This window comes from Hemitrygon akajei, chromosome 7 (assembly GCF_048418815.1).
Source record: "Hemitrygon akajei chromosome 7, sHemAka1.3, whole genome shotgun sequence".
Classification (NCBI taxonomy): domain Eukaryota; kingdom Metazoa; phylum Chordata; class Chondrichthyes; order Myliobatiformes; family Dasyatidae; genus Hemitrygon; species Hemitrygon akajei.
This window is the reverse complement of record NC_133130.1, coordinates 8909241-8924069: the sequence shown is the minus strand read 5'-3', so window position 1 is coordinate 8924069 and position 14829 is coordinate 8909241.

Here is a 14829-nt window from a genome sequence, read left to right as displayed (position 1 = left end):
GGGGGCATAATTCTCGTTTCGCCTGCCATCCCGGAATCGATCGAACTCTGTCCCTTCTAGAAGAGACATTTCTGGTTGCACTCCATGGACACTGACACCTGTTCCTTCATCTCTGCCTGTTCTGTATGTGCCCTCAGAAAAGTTTCTGATCAACCACCTGCTGGGTTGCTTCGTCCCCTACCTGTCCCTAGCTGCCCTTGGTCTCACATTGCGCTGGATTTCATTACTGGACTACCCCCTTCACATGGAAACACTGCCGTACTCAGTGTGGTGGACCGCTTCTCCAAAGCCGTGCAGTTTGTAGCCCTTCCTAAACTCCCTGCGGCCCGTGAGACAGCCGACCTCTTTGTTCATCAAGTCTTCTGCATCCATGGAATTCCCTCTGACATTTTTTCCGACCAGGGCCCTCCAGTTCATCTCTCAGGTCTGGAGGTCTTTTTGTCAGCCCCTTGCAGCCTCAGTAAACCTGTCTTCTGGCTTCCATCAGCACAATAACGGTCAAAGGGAACGAACAAACCAGGATTTGGAAGCAGCACTGCACTGCATAACTGCCAACAATCCGTCATCCTGGAGCAGCCATCTTGTTTGGGTTGAGTATGCCCACAACACCCTGGTCAGCACAGCCACCAGAATATCTCCCTCAGAATGCTCCCTCAGTTACCAATCCCCTCTCTTTCATACACATGAAGATGACGTTGCTGTGCCTTCAGTTCTGGCCCATCTCCGCCAGTGTTGCAAAACCTGGAAGGATGCATGCGCAGCCCTGCTCCGCTCAGCTGACTGCAACCGGAGGATTGCCGATCGCCATCAAACATCTGTACCCAATTATCGGCCTGGGCAGAAGGTTTGGCTCTTGTCAAAAGACATCCCCCTTAAGAATGAACCCAAGAAACTCACCCCTCGCTACGTGGGACAATTTGAGATTGAGAGTATCATCAACCCCTCGGTGGTCAGACTCAAACTGACCGGATCCATGCACATTCGTCCCACGTTCCACGTCTCCCAATTGAAACCAGTGTCTGTCAGACCTTTGTGCCCTCCCGCTGAACTCCCTCCACCCGCCCGGATCATTGACAACTACCCAGAGTACACCATCTGGTGAACACTGGATGTGCACCGCCGAGGCAGAGGCCTCCAGTACCTGGTCGAGTGGGAGGGATACGGCCTGGAGGAATGCTCCAGGATTCCCACTCTTTCATCCTGGACCCTTCCCTCATCCATAATTTCCATCAAGAAATCTGGACAAGCCTGGTGGTTCACCTGGAGGCTCCTGTTGGGGGGGGGAGGGGGGGTTCAGTCACGGTCCCGATCGTTAATTCCCTATTTTCTCCTAATTTCCTTTGATTGTGCCATGGTTCCGATGATTAATTTCCCATTTGCTCCTAATTCTATTTGATGACGACACACCTGGTTTCCAGCAAGACCTGCAGCATACGAACCCCGGCATTACAACCACTAGTTGCCAGTTCGTCAGTTTTGCCTGTGTGGTAATTACCGATTCCCAGCCGCTTAGGAGTGTGTGTTCTAAGTTTTGATCTAGTATCGAGAATTACCTGTGAAACTCAGTCTTTTCGTGTCAAGATGAGTTTTCTAAGTTTTACTCCAGTTCTGAGGTTTACCTGTGAAACCCAGCTTCTCTGCATAAGATAAGTCTTCTAAAGTTTTATTTCAGCTCCGAGGGTTGCCTGAAAAACTCCATCTCTCCATGCTGAGAAGAGTTTTGTCTGCCGTTTCACTTCCTACGCTCTGTGTCAAGATAAATTCTGCCTGTCTCCTGCCTTCCTGCTCTCCCGCCTGTTTGCTGTTCACGTCTGCATCCTAACTATATCTCCGTGCCTGTGTCCTGCAAATGGGTTTGTCTCGTTCAGTGCAACAGCCAGTTGTCGTACATTCGACAACGCCTCCAACCTCATTTGAAGTTGTCTCTTTGCCCTTGAAATAGCTCTCTGCAAATCATACCTGGTTTTCTGGTACAGGCCAGGGTCACCAGACTTAAATGCACCAGATCTAGCCTTCAGCAGATGATGTTCCTCCTGGTTCATCCATAGCTTTTGGTTTGGGAATGTACAGTAACACATTCTGCCGGGCACACACTCATCCACACCAGTTTTAATGAAATCGCTAACAACTGCAGCATACTCAAAATGCTGGTGGACGCAGCAGGCCAGGCAGCATCTATAGGAAGAAGTTCAGTCGACATTTCCGGCCGACACCCCACGTCAGGACTAAATGAAAGAGATTTGAAAGTGGGGGGGGGTGGGGTGGGGAAGGAGAGATCCAAAATGATAGAAGACAGGAGGGGGAGTGATGAAGCTAAGAGCTGGAAAGTTGATTGGAAAAGGGATACAGAGCTGGAGAAGAGCTGGGTGATGACACAGTCATGGATATACAGAAAGTAAAGGAGGGGGCTTAGAATACAGTCCTGACGGGCACCTGAAGACTAGAATATAAAAGCAAGGATGTAATGTTGAGACTTTATAAAGCACTCTCTTGGAGTATGCGAGTGGTTTTGTGCCACTTATCTGAGTAAATATGTGCTGAAACTGGAGGGGGTTCAAGGGAGTTTCATGAAAAAGATTACAGAATTGAACTGCTTGTTATATGAAGACTGATGGCTCTGGGTCAGTATTCACTGGAATTCAGAAGAATAAGATGTGACTGTTGAATGGCGAAAGGTCTTGCTGGAGTAGATGGGGAGACAAAGTTTCCTCTAATGTGAGACTCTAAGACCAGAGGACACAGCATCAGAACAGAAGGGCATCCTTTTAGAACGGAGATGGAGAGGAATTTCTTCAGCCAGAGAGTGTTGAATCGGTAGAATTTGTTGCCACAAGCAGCTGTGCAGGCCAAGTTTGGATGTATATTTAAGGCAGAGATTAATGGATTCTTGATTGGACAGGGCACTAAGTGATAAGGGGATGAGGGAAGTGGGGAGGAAGGCAGGAGTTCGGGGCTGAGAGGAAAAATAGATCAGACATGATGAAATGGCAGGGCAGACTCGATGGGCCAAATGCTATATATATCAGATATCTGCCCCTATATCTGGTGGTTTTATGGAAAAAAGGGGTAGTTGAAACAAACAACCCTTGAAGGACAGAGAAACTAAAGATGACACCAAGCATAAAACAGCTTCATTTATAGCCAGAGATAAGAAAAAAAATCCATTTAAATCTATTGATAATAATAATCCAATCTGAAAATACTTATTCCATAGTACAGTAAAAATTAATCACTGAGAAAACTGTTCTTCACTTCAAGCAGAGCAAATCTTTCACAATCACACTGTGAATAGCCTCCAGAGGCATATTAAACTGTTATGCATATAAAGGCTACTCTAAAGTGCAAGCAGTTAACTAATTGTTAAACTGTAAAGAACTGGACAGTTAAACAGCCAGATCCAATATATATTTTCAGTCAGTGTCGTGGGGTTTTGGAAATCTACCTGAAATGATCCCAGAATCTGAAACCGTCTCAGTGAATCTGTAACTCAATAAGTACATGATGTCCTGTAACTCAGGGCTATAGACCAAAGTGGGATTTGTGTAAAGCCTCCTTCTGTATCACAATAGACAGAACGGCGTCAATCTGTGCTGTAAATGTCAATGATGGTGTCGATTTACTCTGCTCACATGGCCCGTTTGTAAAACAGAATTCAGTATCGACAAAAATGTCAAAAGCAGCAAACTTCATTTATATAGCATCTTGAACACATCCTAACGTACTTGACAAGTGACATCAACTCAGCTCATGTCAGGTCAGATTAGTTTATTGTCATTCACACCAGGGTGCAATGAAATTCCTTGTATCCATGAAGATAACAGAATGAACCAGAATCAGTATCAGGTTTAAAATCACTGGCGTATAGCATGAAACTTTTTGTTTTGCAGCAGAAGGTCTTTGCACTCTATTGGTCTATAAATCTATAAAATTATAACTAAAATCTATTATTATCCAAAGAATGTTATAAAAATATAAAAAATGAAATTAAATAAGTAGTGCAAAACAAGGAAAAATCAGTAAGGTAGTCTTCATGGTTTCATTGTCTGTTCATAAATCTGAAGGTGAAGAAGCTGTTCCTGAAGCATTGAGAGTACAATTTTTGGCTCCTATACTTTCTTAATGGCAGCAATGAGAAATGGGCATGTTGATTACAGTAATAGGCAGATGCACCAGGAGCATTCCCATGCAGGTCTGACAGAAAGAGCTTGATAAAGCAACAAGCTTTTCGATGGGAGTCTTTGATTAGTGTACTGCACAGATGCAACAGGAGTGTTGCAACAGAATGCAACAATCGCAACAATCGGTGAGGTTTGAACGGGGCACAACTGCGCAAGCGCGTGAGGCAGCGGGAGAATTTAAGTAGCGAGCAGAGGCTGAGAACGAGCTTCACTCCAGGTGAGGTAAGGCCTGGTAAGCTCCTTTAATTAATCTAATTAGCTTAGGAGTAGGTAATGGAGGCAGCAGTTAGGGCAGTTGAGTGCTCCATTTGCAGTATGTGGGAAGTCAGGGTGAGCACAGTTGTCACTGATGACTACACCTGCAAAAGGTGCTTCCAGCTGCAGCTCCTGACAAACTGAGTTAGGGAACTGGAGTTGGACCTGGATGAACTTCGGATCATTCGGGATGCAGAGGCAGAAATAAACAGGAGTTTCAGGGAGATAGTCACCCCTAGGAGTCAGGTAGTTGGATGACTGTCAGGAGAGGGAAGGGGAATAGACAGGAAGAGCAGAGCACCCCTGTGGTCGTTCCCATCAACAATCAGTATACCGTTTTGGATACTGTTGATGGGGATGGCCTACCAGGGACAAGCTGCAGTGGTTGCATCTCTGGCACCAAGACTGGACCCTCAGCTCAGAAGGGAAGGGGGAAAAGAGGAGAGCAGTAGTGATAGGGGATTTAATAGTTAGGGGGACAGATAGGATGTTCTGTGGAAGAGATCGAGAATCCCGGATGGTATGTTGCCTCCCTGGTGCCAGGGTCCGCGATATCTCAAATCGAGTTCTCAGTATTCTCAAGAGGGAGGGTGAGCAGCCGGATGTCGTGGTCCACGTAGGGACCAATGATGTGGGTAGGAAGAGTCAGAAGGTCCTGAAAGGTGAGTTTAGGGAGCTAGGTGTCAAGTTAAAGGACAGCACCTCCAGGTTAGCATCCTCAGGATTGCTTCCAGTGCCACGTGCAGGCGGGTTTAGAAATATTAAGATAGTGCAGATCAACACGTGGCTGAAGACATGATGCAGGAGGGAGGGCTTCAGATTTACAGATAATTCGGCAGTTTTCCAGGGAAGATGTGACCTATTCCAGCGGGACGGTTTACATCTGAACTGGAGAGGGACAAATATTCTTGCAGGTAGGTTTGCTGGAGAGGCTCCAGTGGATTTAAACTACTTTTGTAGATATGAGGGGGGAGGGGAACCAGAATGTAGAAACAGATGTATGGGAGAAGGAAGAAAAAGAAGACAGTAAAGTTCTTTGTACTGTTAGAGATAAACAGAGAGGAAGAGGTGGAGAATTTCTTAAATGCATTTATTTTAACGCTAGGAGCATTGTAAGAAAGGTGGATGAGCTTAGAGCATGGATTGATACATGGAAATATTATCTTGTAGCTATTAGTGAAACATGGTTGCAGGAGGGGTGTGATTGGCATCTAAATATTCCTGGATTTTGTTGCTTCAGGTTTGATAGAATCGGAGGGACAAGAGGAGGAGGTGTTGCATTGCATGTCAGAGAAAATATTACAGCGGTGCGCTGGCAGGATAGATTAGAGGGCTCATCTAGGGAGACTGTTTGGGTGGAATTGAGGAATGGGAAAGGTGTAGTAATACTTATAGGGGTGTACTATAGACCACCTAATGGGGAGAGAGAATTGGAGGAGCAAATTTGCAAAGAGATAGCAGATATTTGTAGTAAGCACAGGGTTGTGATTGTGGGTGATTTTAATTTTCCACACATAGACTGGGAAGCCCATACTGTAAAATGGATGGATGGTTTGGAGTTTGTAAAATATGTGCAGGATAGTTTTTTGCAGCAATACATAGAGGAACCAACGAGAGAAGGGGCAGTGTTGGATCTTCTGCTAGGGAATGAAATAGGTCAGGTGATGGAGGTATGTGTTGGGGAGCACTTCGGGTCCAGTGATCACAATGCCATTAGTTTCAATATAATTATGGAGAAGGATAGGACTGGACCCAGGGTTGAGATTTTTGATTGGAGAAAGGCTAACTTTGATGAGATGCAAAAGGATTTAGAAGAGTGGATTGGGACAATTTGCTTTATGGGAAGGATGTAATAGAGAAGTGGAGGTCATTTAAAGATGAAATTTTGAGGGTGCGGAATCCTTATCTTCCTGTTAGGTTGGAAGGAAAGGTTAAAAGTTTGAGCGAGCCATGGTTTTCAAGGGATATTGGAAACTTGGTTAGGAAAAAGAGAGATATCTACAATAAATATAGGCAGCATGGAGTAAATGAGTTGCTCAAGGAATATAAAGAATGTAAGAAGAATATTAAGAAAGAAATTAGAAAAGCTAAAAGAAGATACAAGGTTGCATTGGCAAGTAAGGTGAAAATAAATCCAAAGGGTTTCTACAGTTATATTAATAGCAAAAGGATAGTGAGGAATAAAATTGGTCCCTTAGAGATTCAGAGTGGACAGCTATGAGTGGACCCGAAAGAGATGGGGGAGATTTTGAACAATTTCTTTTCTTCGGTATTCACTAAGGAGAAGGATATTGAATTGAGTAAGGTAAGAGAAACAAGTAGGGAAGTTATGGAAACTATGATGATTAAAGAGGAGGCAGTACTGGCGCTTTTAAGGAATATAAGAGTGGATAAATCTCCAGATCCTGAAAGGATATTCCCTAGGACCTTGAGGGAGGTTAGTGTAGAAATAGCAGGGGCTCTGACAGAAATATTTCAAATGTCATTAGAAACGGGGATGGTGCTGGAGGATTGGTGTACTGCTCATTCTCACTAAATTGGATTAGTAAGTATGCAGATGATACTAAGTTAGGTGGCTTTGTGGATAATGAAGTAGGTTTTCAAAATTTGCAGAGAGATTTAGACCAGTTAGAAGTGTGGGCTGAGCAATGGCAGAAGGAGTTTAATGCTGATAAGTGTGAGGTGCTACATTTTGGTAGGAATAATCCAAATAGGACATACATGGTAAATGGTAGGGCATTGAGGAATGCAGTAGAGCAGAGTGATCTACGAATAATGGTGTATAGTTCCCTGAAGGTGGAATCTCATGTGGATAGGGTGGTGAAGGAAGCTTTTGGTATGTTGGCCTTTATAAATCAGAGCATTGAGTATAGGAGTTGGGATGTAATGTTAAAATTGTACAAGGCATTGGTAAGGCTGACTTTGGAGTATTGTGTACAGTTCTGGTCACCAAATTATAGGAAAGATGTCAACAAAATAGAGAGAGTACAGAGAAGATTTACTAGAATGTCACCTGAGTTTCAGCACCTAAGTTACAGGGAAAGATTGAACAAGTTAGGTCCTTATTCTTTGGTGCATAGAAGGTTGAGGGGGGGACTTGATAGAGGTATTTAAAATTATGAGGGGGTAGACAGAGTTGACGTGGATAGGCTTTTTCCATTGAGAGTAGGGGAGATTCAAACAAGAGGACGAGTTGAGACTTAGGGGGCAAAAGCTTAAGGGTAACATGAGGGGGAATTTCTTTACTCAGAGAGTGGTAGCTATGTGGAATGAGCTTCCAGTAGAAGTGGTAGAGGCAGGTTTGGTATTGTCATTTAAAGCAAAATTGGATAGGTATATGGATAGGAAAGGAATGGAGGGTTATGGGCTGAGTGCAGGTCAGTGGGATTAGGTGAGAGTAAGCATTCGGCACAGACTAGAAGGGCCAAGATGGCCTGTTTCCGTGCTGTAATTGTTATATTGTTATATAGGAGTGGTAAACTCCCACTGAATATTCCTCTGCAGATGAGATAAGATGTCCCAAACCCAGGCACCAGGCAGGCAACACAACTTTTGGGATGCTCTATCCTCATGAAAGAGAGCTTTATCTATTCCCCTGACTATACTACCCCTAAGGCAGTTCTCTTTTGGAAGAGGACAGCGAGGCTTTGAGAAGAAGTGCGGCGGCGGCCATTTTCAAATTGCTTCTCAGATCGGAGTTCTGAGAGGCGGGACTGCGCAGGCGCGTGAAGGAGGCCTGGGAAGGAGGGAAGATATAAAAAGAACGCAGCCTTAAGCAGCGGGCAGCTTCGTTTGCGGGCAGCGGAGTGAGTCGGGAGCAGAGTGTAGGGCTTGGGCTCAGAGGGCTTAGGCGGAAGAGGGCACAGTAGGCTTATCTTTTAGTTCTTGTTATTTTCAGTTATTCGGGAAGTATGAGTGTGAGGGCAGCTTGTTGTTCTCGGTGTCGGATGTGGGAGATTCTGGAGTCTCCGAGCCTCCCGGACGTCCACATCTGCGCCAGGTGCGCCGAACTGCAGCTCCTGAGGGACCGAATGAGGGAACTGGAGCTGCAGCTCGATGACCTTCGCCTGGTCAGGGAGAGTGAGGAGGTGATAGAGAGGAGTTACAGGCAGGTGGTCACTCCGGGGCCACGGGAGGCAGATAGGTGGGTCACGGTCAGGAAGGGGAAGGGGCAGGTACTAGAGAGTGCCCCAGTGGCTGTACCCCTTGACAATAAGTACTCATGTTTGAGTACTGTTGGGGGGGACAGCCTACCTGGAGGAAGTGACAGTGGCCGGGCCTCCGGCACAGAGGACGGCCCTGTAGCTCAGAAGGGTAGGGATAGAAGAAAGAGGACCATAGTAATAGGGGACTCGATAGTCAGGGGTTCAGACAGGCGGTTCTGTGGAGGTGATCGGGAGTCCCGGATGGTAGTTTGCCTCCCTGGTGCCAGGGTCCGGGACGTTTCTGATCGCGTCCAAGATATCCTGAAGTGGGAGGGTGAGGAGCCAGAGGTCATGGTACATGTAGGTACCAATGACATAGGTAGGAAAGGGGAAGAGGTCCTGAAACGAGAGTATAGGGAGTTAGGAAGGCAGTTAAGAAGAAGGACCGCAAAGGTAGTAATCTCGGGATTACTGCCTGTGCCACGCGACAGTGAGAGTAGGAATGGAATTAGGTGGAGGATGAATGCGTGGTTGAGGGATTGGAGCAGGGGGCAGGGATTCAAGTTTCTGGATCATTGGGACCTCTTCTGGGGCAGGCGTGACCTGTTCAAGAAGGACGGGTTACACTTGAATCCTGGGGGGACCAATATCCTAGCGGGGAGGTTTGCTAGGGCTACGGGGCAGACTTTAAACTAGTAAGATGGGGGGGCGGAAATCAATTTGAGGAAACTATGGGAGAGGAGGTTAGTTCACCAGTAGAGCAAGTAAGTAGACCGTGTGTGAGGGAGGACAGGCAGGTGATGGAGGAGGGATGCGCTCAGCCCAAAGTTGTAGGGGAGAAGAAAGAAAAGGATAATAAATTTGAATGCATTGCTAGGGATGAAAAGAGAGGAGGAGGTGGAGAGTATCTTAAATGTATCTATTTTAATGCTAGGAGCATTGTAAGAAAGGTGGATGAGCTTAAAGTGTGGATTGATACCTGGAATTATGATGTTGTAGCTATTAGTGAAACATGGTTGCAGGAAGGGTGTGATTGGCAACTAAATATTCCTGGATTTAGTTGCTTCAGGTGTGATAGAGTAGGAGGGGCCAGAGGAGGAGGTGTTGCATTGCTTGTCCGAGAAAATCTTATGGCGGTGCTTTGGAAGGAAAGATTACAGAGCTCCTCTAGGGAGGCTATTTGGGTGGAATTGAGGAATGGGAAAGGTGTAGTAACACTGATAGGAGTGTATTATAGGCCACCTAATGGGGAGCGTGAGTTGGAAGAGCAAATGTGTAAGGAGATAGCAGATATTTGTAGTAAACACAAGGTGGTGATTGTGGGAGATTTTAATTTTCCACACATAGATTGGGAAGCTCATTCTGTAAAAGGGCTGGATGGTTTAGAGTTTGTGAAATGTGTGCAGGATAGCTTTTTGCAACAATACATAGAAGTACCGACTAGAGATGGGGCAGTGTTGGATCTCCTGTTAGGGAATGCGATAGGTCAGCTGTCAGATGTATGTGTTGGGGAGCACTTCGGGTCCAGTGATCACAATAGCATTAGCTTCAATATAATTATGGAGAAGGACAGGACTGGACCTAGAGTTGAGATTTTTGATTGGAGAAAGGCTAACTTTGAGGAGATGCGCAGGGATTTAGAGAGAGTGGAATGGGTCAAGTTGTTTTATGGGAAGGATGTAATAGAGAAATGGAGGTCATTTAAGGGTGAAATTATGAGGGTACAGAATCTTTATGTTCCTGTTCGGTTGAAAGGAAAGGTTAAAGGTTTGAAAGCGCCATGGTTTTCAAGGGATATTAGAAACTTGGTTCGAAAAAAGAGGGATGTCTACAATAGATATAGGCAGCATGGAGTAAAGGAATTGCTCGAGGAATATAAAGAATGTAAAAGGAAACTTAAGAAAGAGATTAGAAAAGCTAAAAGAAGTTACGAGTTTGGTTTGGCAAATAAGGTGGAAGTAAATCCGAAAGGCTTCTACAGTTATATTAAAAGCAAGAGGATAGTGAGGGATAAAATTGGTCCCTTAGAGAATCAGGGTGGTCAGCTATGTGTGGAGCCGAGGGAGATGGGAGAGATTTTGAACGATTTCTTCTCTTCGGTATTCACTAAGGAGAAGGATATTGAATGGTGTAAGGTGTGGGAAACAAGTAAGGAAGTTATGGAAACTATGACAATTAAAGAGGTGGAAGTACTGGCGCTTTTAAGAAATTTAAAAGTGGATAAATCTCCGGGTCCTGACCGGATATTCCCCAGGACCTTGAGGGAAGTTTGTGTAGAGATAGCAGGAGCTCTGACGGAGATCTTTCAGATGTCATTAGAAACAGGGATTGTGCCGGAGGATTGGCGTATTGCTCATGTGGTTCCATTGTTTAAAAAGGGTTCTAGAAGTAAGCCTGGCAATTATAGACCTGTCAGTTTGACATCAGTGGTGGGTAAATTAATGGAAAGTATTCTTAGAGATAGTATTTATAATTATCTGGATAGACAGGATCTGATTAGGAGTAGCCAGCATGGATTTGTGCGTGGAAGGTCATGTTTGACAAACCTTATTGAATTTTTTGAAGTAGTTACGAGGAATGTTGACGAGGGTAAGGCAGTGGATGTAGTCTATATGGACTTCAGCAAGGCCTTTGACAAAGTTCCACATGGAAGGTTAGTTAAGAAGGTTCAGTCGTTAGGTATTAATGCTGGAGTAATAAAATGGATTCAACAGTGGCTAGATGGGAGATGCCAGAGAGTAGTGGTGGATAATTGTTTATCGGGATGGAGGCCGGTGACTAGCGGGGTGCCTCAGGGATCTGTTTTGGGCCCAATGTTGTTTGTAATATACATAAATGATCTGGATGATGGGGTGGTAAATTGGATTAGTAAGTATGCTGATGATACTAAGGTAGGAGGTGTTGTGGATAATGAGGTGGGTTTTCAAAGCTTGCAGGGAGATTTATGCCGGTTAGAAGAATGGGCTGAACGTTGGCAGATGGAGTTTAATGCTGAGAAGTGTGAGGTTCTACATTTTGGCAGGAATAATCCAAATAGAACATACAGGGTAAATGGTAGGGCATTGAGGAATGCAGTGGAACAGAGAGATCTAGGAATAACAGTGCATGGTTCCCTGAAGGTGGAGTCTCATGTAGATAGGGTGGTGAAGAAGGCTTTTGGAACGCTGGCCTTTATAAATCAGAGCATTGAGTACAGAAGTTGGGATGTAATGTTAAAATTGTACAAGGCATTGGTAAGGCCAAATTTGGAATATTGTGTACAGTTCTGGTCACCGAATTATAGGAAAGATATCAATAAATTAGAGAGAGTGCAGAGACGATTTACTAGGATGTTACCTGGGTTTCAGCACTTAAGTTACAGAGAAAGGTTGAACAAGTTAGGTCTCTATTCATTGGAGCGTAGAAGGTTGAGGGGGGATTTGATCGAGGTATTTAAAATGTTGAGAGGGATAGATAGAGTTGACGTGAATAGGCTGTTTCCATTGAGAGTAGGGGAGATTCAAACGAGAGGACATGATTTGAGAGTTAAGGGGCAAAAGTTTAAGGGAAACACGAGGGGGTATTTCTTTACTCAGAGAGTGATGGCTGTGTGGAATGAGCTTCCTGTAGAAGTAGTAGAGGCCAGTTCAGTTGTGTCATTTAAGGTAAAATTGGATAAGTATATGGAAAGGAAAGGAGTGGAGGGTTATGGGCTGAGTGCGGGTAGGTGGGACTAGGTGAGATTAAGAGTTCGGCACGGACTAGGAGGGCCGGAATGGCCTGTTTCCGTGCTGTGATTGTTATATGGTTATTATAATTATCAGTACATTTATCTTCTCTCCCCTGCTTGAATGTCTCCCTGAAATACGGTGCTACAGTTAGGTGCTCAACCTTCCTACAGCCCCCATTCTCATCCATACTGGGAGCAAAAATCTTGGACATTGGCTCTGCCTGTTCTCACAGAACCCTTGTTGAGCCAAAGCCTTACTACTCTGCCTCAAGCCACTCTGACGATGACTGCTTGTCTAGTTTGTACCACTTTTCTACAGAGACCGGGTTTCTCATCGAAAATCTTTACCACTCCTGTTACATCTGTGCAGTACACTAACAAAGACTCCCATCAAAAAGCTTGTTGCTTTTTCAGGCTCTTTGTCAGACCTGCATGGGAACGCTCCTGTTGCATCTGCCTATTACTGTAATCAACATGCCCATTTCTCATTGCTGCCATTCAGAAAGTATAGGAGCCAAAAATTGCACACTCAATGCTTCAAGAACAGCTTCTTCACCTCCACCAGCTGAGCTGATGTCTCTTGTGAAATACATTAGGATGTGTTCAAGATGCTACATAAATGAAGTTTGCTGCTTTTGACATTTTTGTCAATCCTGAATTCTGTTATACAGATGGACCATGTGAGCAGAGTAAATCGACACCATCATTGACAGTTGCAGCACAGATTGACGCCATTCTGTCTAGAAGGAGGCTTTACACTAATCCCACTTTGGTCTGTAGCCCTGAGTTACAGGACATCATGTACTCATTGAGTTACAGATTCACTGAGATGTTTTCAGATTTGGTGATCATTTCAGTTAGATTTCTAAAACCCCACGACACTGACTGAAAATATATGTTCGATCTGGCTGTTTAACTGTCCAGTTCATTACAGTTTAACAATTAATTATCTGCTTGCACTTTAGAGTAGCCTTTATATGCATAACAGTTTAATATGCCTCTGGAGGCTATTCACAGTATGATTCTACTGTGCCTATTGTCTTGTTTATTATTTATTGCAATGCCCGCACTGCTTTGTGCACTTTCTGCAGTGCTGGGTAAGTCTGTAGTCTAGTTTAGTTTTATTTCTGTGTTGTTTTTCCATAGTTCAGTGTAGTTTTTGTACTGTTTCATGTAGCACCATGGTCCTGAAAAACACTGTCTCGTTTTTACTGTGTACTGTACCAGTAGTTATGGTTGAAATGACAATAAAAGTGACTTGACTTGAGACTTGTTCTGCTTGAAGAACAGTTTTCTGAGTGATTAATTTTTACTGTAGTATTGAATAAGTATTTTCTGGTGGGAACCAGAGTGAAGGGACTCAGGATTGGACAGATGGTAAAAAAGCAAAAATTGCATGCGGTCAGACTGTCAGTACGGGCAGCTGGATGTTAAGAGAAATTTGCAGACAGCAGACTACCAGTGCATTAGGGATGCAGAATCAAAAAGGATGGCAAATTCCGTACTCAAAGTCTTATATCTCAATGCACGGGGTATAAGGAAATAAGGTGGATGATCTTGTTGCACTGTTACAAAGGGTCAGGGTTGATGTTGTTGCTATCACAGAATCATGGCTGAAGGGTGATTGTAGTTGGACCTGAGAGTTCAAGGTTACATGTTATATCAGAGGGATAGGAAGGTAGGCAGAGCGGATGGCGTGGCTCCACTGGTAAGGAATGGCATCAAATCAGTAGAAAGATGTGACATAGAATTGAAAGATGTTGAAATCTTGAGAGTTGAGAAAAGAAACCGCAAGGTTAAAATGCACCTAATGGCAGTTATATACTGTCCTCCTAACAGTAGCTGGGACGTGAATCACAATGGAAAATAGAAAAGGCACCTCAAAAGGGCAATGATATGATAGTCATGGGAGAGTTCAACATGAAGGTCGACTGGGAAAATCAGGTTGGTAATGGATCTCAAGAGAGTGAGTTTGTTAAGTGCCTACGAGATGGCTTTTAAGAGCAGTTTGTCATTATGCCTTCTGGAGGATCATATCCCTGCTCTTGTATTCTAGAATATCTGAGACGGAGGAACTGGCCATTTTCTGAAAGGATACTCATCATTCAGCCAGCATCATCATGGGTATAAGCCACCACCCCCATCTACATCCAGGACCCCTTCAAATAGAAATGTCTCAAATAAGCAGCATCGTTCATGAAATTAGGATCATGCCCTCTTCTCACTGCTCCCAACAAGGAGGGGGTACAGGAGGTATTTATGGTAATGCGGTTCTCTGAGGAACGATTTGCCTGGCCTGATGAACGCATACATTAAAACAGGCTTAACCATATAACCATATAACAATCACAGCACGGAAACAGGTCATTCCAGCCTTCCTAGTCCGTGCCGAACTCTTAATCTCACCTAGTCCCTCCTACCCGCACTCAGCCCATAACCCTCCACTCCTTTCCTGTCCATATACCTATCCAATTTTACCTTAAATGACACAACTGAACTGGCCTCTACTACTTCTACAAGAAGCTCATTCCACACAGCTATC